The sequence below is a fragment of the Heterocephalus glaber genome, unplaced genomic scaffold, assembly GCF_053883595.1.
Source record: "Heterocephalus glaber isolate CG9 unplaced genomic scaffold, H.glaber_assembly_v1.0 deba00000331, whole genome shotgun sequence".
NCBI lineage: Eukaryota > Metazoa > Chordata > Mammalia > Rodentia > Bathyergidae > Heterocephalus > Heterocephalus glaber.
In genome coordinates this window covers 32,207,747-32,214,757 of record NW_028258142.1, presented here as the reverse complement: position 1 = coordinate 32,214,757, position 7,011 = coordinate 32,207,747, and the positions used below count along the sequence as shown (strand labels likewise).

General features: G+C 44.0%; 1 long non-coding RNA gene across 3 annotated transcripts; it reads right to left on the bottom strand.

Annotated features, from left to right (window-relative positions):
• Positions 1-242: 242 nt before the first annotated feature.
• Positions 243-6,782, bottom strand: LOC101720461 (uncharacterized). 3 transcript variants are annotated; one of them, XR_002386294.2, is made up of 4 exons: positions 6,594-6,782; positions 6,283-6,480; positions 4,672-4,868; positions 243-2,458 (listed from the first exon to the last, which is right to left on the bottom strand). It is a non-coding gene; the product is annotated as an uncharacterized LOC101720461 (long non-coding RNA). The 3 variants fall into 3 exon arrangements; XR_015443732.1 differs by having other exon boundaries at positions 243-6,089; XR_002386290.2 differs by having other exon boundaries at positions 243-4,868.
• Positions 6,783-7,011: the final 229 nt, after the last annotated feature.

The window sequence follows — 7,011 nt, the reverse complement described above, 5'->3', positions numbered from 1 at the left end:
GAGTTCTTGATCTGCAAAATAGGAGGAACACAGAATAGAAAAAAACCAAAGCAAAACTACCTACCACTACTTTCAGCTGAGGTCATATTGCAAATGGAGATTTTTAAGTTGGGGTCAATTAACTTCCTTATTTATGCTTTTGGGCTAATACTGCATATGGCACAATGTTTAATATTGACAAGATCATTTCTGAAAGTAGATTAAGATATAATTTTAAAATAGAGATAATTTACTGAAGCATCTCTGGGCAATCTGATTTATTAGCAAGCAATATGTAATACAAGTATTTCTTTATTCAGAAATGAAATAAGAGAAATTTAGGACATACAGATTATTTAACTTGAGTTCAGCCTTTTTATGATTTTTTTGAAAGTGGAAACAATTCTTTGGATTAAATAAGGTATACAGTATACATGGGTTCTGAAATTTAGTTTAAAAAAAATCTAAAAAAGAGGTCTACACAGAATCAAATGTGTAGATAATATGTTAAATTCACTTGGAGGCCAACAAGCTCCAAATAAAAAACTTAAGAGAGTGTAGAGTTTATATAAACACAAAGTATGCATTGAAGATCTATTTCTACCAATAAATATTAAAAAAATATTGAGCAAATTCTTTCTATATGCCAGGCTTCGTGCTTGGCTCTGGGAGAGTGATAAACTAAAACAAACCCTACTGTTGCTTTCATGGTGTTTATGCCAACCAGGGGATGAACATTAGTCAAATAGCCAAATAAGTAACATATCATTACAAACCAGTGTAAATTCTGGAAAAGAAAGGAACATTCTTACCGGAAATCTAGGCCAACAATTGGGAAAATTTCTAAAGAAAGGACAGAAATAGATATCTGAAACATGACAAGAGTTAGTATTAACTTGGTCAAAGAAATAGATAAATCTTAGGATTATAGGGTATCTCATAAAAATAAAAGATAGATAATAGGAAGTAGGGAAACAGTTCTTTCTCAAAGGGGAAAGAGATCACGAGAGGGAGGGAATGGGGAGGGAAGGGAGAGAAAGAATATGAAAAAAAGAGTTCAATGTATTATGTACGTGTACCAACTCCACATGAGGAATATAAAAATTATGTACAGCAAATATGTATTTAAAAAAAGGGAAGGGGACCAAGAGATGGAGAGTGGAGGAGGGAGGGACGGGGAAAGTAATAAAAAAGAGCTAAGATGTGTTACATGCATGTACCAATTCCCCACAAGGAATGTAAGCATTATGTATTAGAGATATGTACTAATAAGTAAATAAAAACGAAAAAGCCCCAGTGTGACCTGCATAAATAATAATAAATTCTCCAGTAACCACATTATAAGAGATAAAAAGAAACAGGTGAAAATAATTTTAATAATATATTTCCCTAATTCAAAATACATGACATAATTTCAACATGTAATCAATATAAAGATTTTGTGATGTTTCATATTTTCTTTGTTCTAAGTCTTCAAAATCAGGTGTGTCTTTCACACTTACAAAACATTTCAATTTAGACTAGCACATGTCCAGTGCACAAAAGCCAAGACAGCTTGAGGCAGCTGCATCTGATGGCATAGATCTGGGTAGACTCGGAGAAGCTGTGGCAAGGCTGGTGTGGCAGGAAGCAGAGAAAGAAGGGATGTGGTGTAAGATGAGGAGCTGCCACCCTTCTGGGCCATCCATGCAGGGGGTTATGGAATGTATCAATGTTGTTGATCTTGAAACTGAAACCACAAACAGGTTAAAGCATGCTAAAGGCCAGAGAAGTTCTGGAGTGAAAAAGCTAGTCTTAGCTTGTGTCTTAGACACTTTTCTCATAGCTGAGACAAAATACCAGCTATCCAAAGTTAAAGGAGGAAAAGTTTATTTTCCTTACATTTGGTAGGGGTTTCAGTTCATAATCAGCTGGCTCCAAGGCAGGGTGGATAGCAGACAGGCATTGCAGAGGAGAAAAAACACGGCATGCACAAGGTAGCAAAAGCAACAGGGGACAAAAACAGCCTCTTTCTGCCCCTTTTATTTTATCCAAACTACTTAGGGTGGTAGCACTCACACCTTTAGTCCCAGTGCCCTTGAACCTAGCAGTGCACCATGAATCACTTCCAGTGTCACACATTCTACATCCAGCCACCTCTGAAAGAAAGCCCCACCTAGGACCTCATGAGGCTTTGGAGGAAACATCTAGACCCGAACCATAAGAGCTTGTTTAACTCGATATTCCTGCTTTTATTCCATATCACATCTATTGACATCCTAGGGCATACAATGGGAAATGCTGCTATAGTTTTCAAGACTTCTGCTGTTAGAAGCAGTCAGTAGTTGGAAGCTTCTGGCCTTTTAATTTATGGAGGGGAGAGACAGGCAACTTGGTACTCAGAACTAAGAGGCAAATTAGCAGAGAGATGCTGCTGTCTTGATGGAGCTTTGCAGTTCCTTCTCAAAGTTTGCAGGCAGTGTATGACCCGGGAAGATCCCTGTGTCAGGAAAGAGTTGTGAATATGGCCTTTTCATCCATTAAGGTTTTCTCAAGCCTCACCTTCACTCAATAGTGTTTGCTATCAGTGCAATTTTCTTATGCATTTTTTCTTCTTGGAACTTTTAATAAGGTGGGCATTCAGTTATAGTTTTAATTTCTTATTTTCTTATAGCATCTAGCACAATGTCGGGAATATGACAAGTGTTTACTATTTGATGGGGTCATGTTTGTGCTAGTTTTTCTTCTCTCTTTCTCTCTTTGAATGAATGGTTTTACGGTTTATTTAGATTTCACCCAAAGCCTCATGGGCTCATAGGTAGGGGTTTGGGCAGCTGATTGGATCTTGGGGACATGACACTAGTCAGTGGATCAATCCACCGATAAGTTTATAGCTAAATGTGATTTGGGAGGTGATACCTGGTGAGAGGAGATAGGTCCCTGGAGGTGTGGCCTGGAAAGGTGTGTCTCCCTCCAGCCTCCTTCGATTTCTCTCTGCTTCCTGCCTGCCATTATGAGCTATTTCTCCTGTGTGATGCCCCTCTACTAGGCCACCTTGCCTTGGAACCAACCTGCCTTGGAACATGGGCTGAAACCTCTACAAACTATGAGCCAAAATAAATCTCTCCTTCTTTTACTTGTAGATGTTAAGTATTTTGTCCCAGCAATGAGAAAGTAATTAAAACAATGTAACTTTATTCCAGGTCTTCTATGATCCTGATCCTTCCAACTCTCCATTATCCTTTCTGTCTTTGAACAGGGAGAGGCCATGGCAAAAGACCTGATCTTGGTATCAGAAACCTGAATTTGTGTCCCATCTCTGCTTTTTCATCAACTGTGTGAACTTGGGCAAGTCAGTTCATCTGGCTGGGTCTTCATTTCATTATCTGTTAATTGAGATGGTTTACTAAATGATTTCTCACACTGATTTTTTTTTTCCTGAGTTTCTTGCTATGTAGCCCAGGCTGGCCTTGAACTTGTGATCCTTCTGCCTCAGTTTCATAAGTACTGGGATTACAGATGCCCGCCACTATACCTTGCACTTGATTTAATTTTAACACGCTAGATCTATGTTGTCCAAAATGGTGGCCATTAGGTACATGGGATTCTGAGTACTTGAAATGTGGCATTCAGATTGACATGTGCTGCAAGTATAAAATATATACTGGATTTCATTAGTAAATTTTATAATGGCAATACATTGAAATATTTTGAATATATTGGCTTAAATGAATTATTAGAATTTCATTTGTTTCTTTTAATCTTATAATGCTGCTGTCTCGAAATCTTAAAATTATGTATGTGGTCCTATGGACTCAGCTGTGTCACCCCAAACTCATATGTTGAAGCCTTGATTCACTGTGGTTTTAAGAGCTGGGGCCTTTGGAAGGTAGTCAGGATTAGATGAGATCATGAGGGTGGGGCCCATGATAGGATTAATGCCATTATCGGAAGTGATAACAGCACTTTCTCTCTCCCTGCCATGTAAGGATACAGTGAGAAGTCAGCCACACAGAAGCCAGGAAGAGGCCCTTTACCAGAACCCAACTATGCTCATACCCTAACGTTGAACTTCTAGCCTCCAAAACTATGAGAAAATAAATTTGTTGTTTAAGGCACCTCGTCTATGGTAGTTTATCATGGCAGCGTGAGCTGGCGAAGACGTGGTTTGTATTATTTCTATTGAACAACATTGGTCTACATCTCAGGGAACTCTTACATGCCACCCTTTTGGCATTTTTAACTTTTTACATTGTATCTGGAGAGCAAGGATGACCTTCAGAGTATTCCTCGAGACATTCAGCCCAGTGTTTCTCCCTAGTAGCTGTTCCATAAACACCTGATAAGGAAGTCATTTTCTTAGCTGTAAGTAATACAAGTAGTGTCTGGATGATTTATGCTAAAGAGGAACTCATTAAGATGATATTGGGTAAGGACTGGAATCTCTGCAGGGTAGAAGAATCAAGCCTGGAGGATACACTGAGGGAGACAGCAATGCCCCAAATTTCTCTGCAGAATAGTCTGGTGGACGGCCCACTGCTGCCTCTGAGAAGCAGAGCTGGCTGACCACTGGCAGAGCATTCACTAGTGGGAGCCTCACTAGGTTCCAGTTCAGTCTGTTGACTGAGTTTAAATTGAGAACTCTAGTTCCAAGGGAGTCTGGTAAGGCAAGTGTTTGCTTTTTAGCTTCTGCAGTGGGAAGTAGGCTCTTACCATAGCGGAATTCACTCTGGTAAAATAGGTAGGGTCTTTAGAAGCTGGGTTGATGAAAGACCATGACGAGAGATGTTTAACAAGGTAGCCTGAGAGACTTTCAATTTTGATTGCAACACAGAGGAAGTTTCACGCTCAGGTTCCTCAGGTGAACATTGCTCCACACAGGACACTCCTCAAATTTCCTTGTGGTTCTTCTGGAAGGTATGAAGAATAATGGTTGGTGTTATGGCCTTTGAAATTTCTCATATGATATCTTAATATGGAGACACAGGAGGGCACTCTAACCAACTAGCAATGAAACTTGTATGGCTTTATAGCCTTGGTAGTTAAAAATGGATGTTGATTTCGTTTAACCTTTTGTTTATTTGTTTTGTTCCAGGCAGGACAATCAACTTTGCAGGAATATATATCTACCCCAAAGTGTCTCACCTGTGACAAAGGTATCCAAGACACACCCTCCATATTGTTTACTTAATGTTCTCAAAACAACAGTTGTGAACAAATCAGAACAAGAAGAGTGCTTGGTTTATTTGTTTGTTTGTTTTTGAGTTCGTGTATTGGTTGTTATATTGCTCAGGCTGCCTGGAGCTTGTGGGTTCAAATGATTTTTCTGCCTCAGCCTCCCGTGTAGCAGGCCTCCACTGCCCAGGGGTAAAGAAGGAGGGGTTTTGATCACAAGTTAACCCCTCAGCCTCTAGAGACATGGAGACAAAGTTGCGAAGGGCTCATATTTAGAGACCACTTGGCCAAGAGCAGATGAGAAAGACTGTTGTGGTGAAACTTCCTTCAAACGTACATCCGGTCCCCACGACTGTTTTCCCATCTGCAAAATGAAGATAACACCTGGCCTCGTCTGTACGCTTTGCCACTGGGAGGGTGACGGGAGTAAAGTAACTGCGTTGACATTACCCATACCATACGAAACACTGAGGTTTTTTTTTTTTTTTTTTTTTAAATCCAGCTTGCCTCCTGTTAATGAATGATAGCCCACTGGAGGGACAAAGCATAGGGCAGGGCAGCTGGAGGAACAAAATGACCAGGGAAGGTCAGAACAAGACCAGCTCGCCCCGGGCCGGGCCGGGTTCCTCATACTCGTCTCTCAAGCTGCAGCGCGGACACTGGGGAGGAAGAGGCCCAGAGCTGCTGTGGGTTCTTCTCCTGTGGCAGGGGTCAGACCGGTTTCTGCCAACCGCTGGGTTACTCCCGATCAAGGGCGCCGCCTCGCCGATCCCGCTCTCCCGGCTGGCAGAAAGCGGCCCCGGCGCTGGGGGGTCCCAGCTCGCCCGCGCTCCGCATCCTCACGGCGGCCGGAGGGGCGCAGGGGCTCCGCCGCGGCCCTGGCTCAGCCCTAACCCTGCTGCGCCCGACGCAGGCTCCGCGCCGCGGTCTCCAGCGCTCGTCGCTCAGTTTCGGGACTCGGATCAAAAGAGAAAGGGAAAGAAACAGGGACATAAGGGAGAAAAAGAAGGTGCCAAATTCCACTCGCCAGGGGCTCACGGCGCGAGCGTGGAGACCCGACCACAAACCTCTGTGCCCTGCAGTCCCCCACCCGGGGCAAGGGATCGCCCCCGGAGCGCCGGCGCCACACTGAGCTACGTGAGGGCTTACTTTTTTCCCCAAGATCCCTAAGTGGCAGGAACTGTAATCATCCGTGCGCCGCAGACCCTGGAATGCCCTTGGAGAACTTGCAGTTTCGCAGCTAGTGGTGGAACCAGGTCTCCGAACAAGGTTTCTGTGATCCCGAAGCGCCCTCAGCTCCGCCCGGCTATTGTCCAGTCACATGGCTTGCACCTGTTGCGGCCCTCGCTGAGAGGGAGTGGAAGAAGATAAGGATCAAGATAAGCAGGTGGCTCCGCACCACCGGGACCTTAGGTCAGGGGCCCCGAGGGGCTATTTCCGGCGCGGGGATAGCTTTGCACCTTGGAGAAGATGCACTCCCTTCTCCAGGGATCGCGTCCCCAGCGGGCGCATGGTTTCCAGGAACTGTGTCCCTTGGAGCGAAGGGAAGAGAGGAGGATTTTGTAGCCTGTGGGAGAACTCTGGAGGGACTTGGGGAAGCTCGAGTCTCAGCAGCCTGCAAAACCTGCCAGCGAAGGAGCAGCCCGTCCACGCGGTGGGTGTGCGATGCTTTCATTCAAACTTTGGGGAGACTCAGTTGCGTCGTCAGCGAAGGTGTGACCAATCAGCGTCCAGAAACGGGAATAAATTATGCAAATAACCATCTGGCGATGGGTCAGATGACTCTGATACTTTAAAAACTACCTCGCCAGGAGATCGCTGTGGGACTGCGAGGAGCCCAGGGTTCCCAGCGGCCCAGGGCGAGGGGTGGGTCTGGCT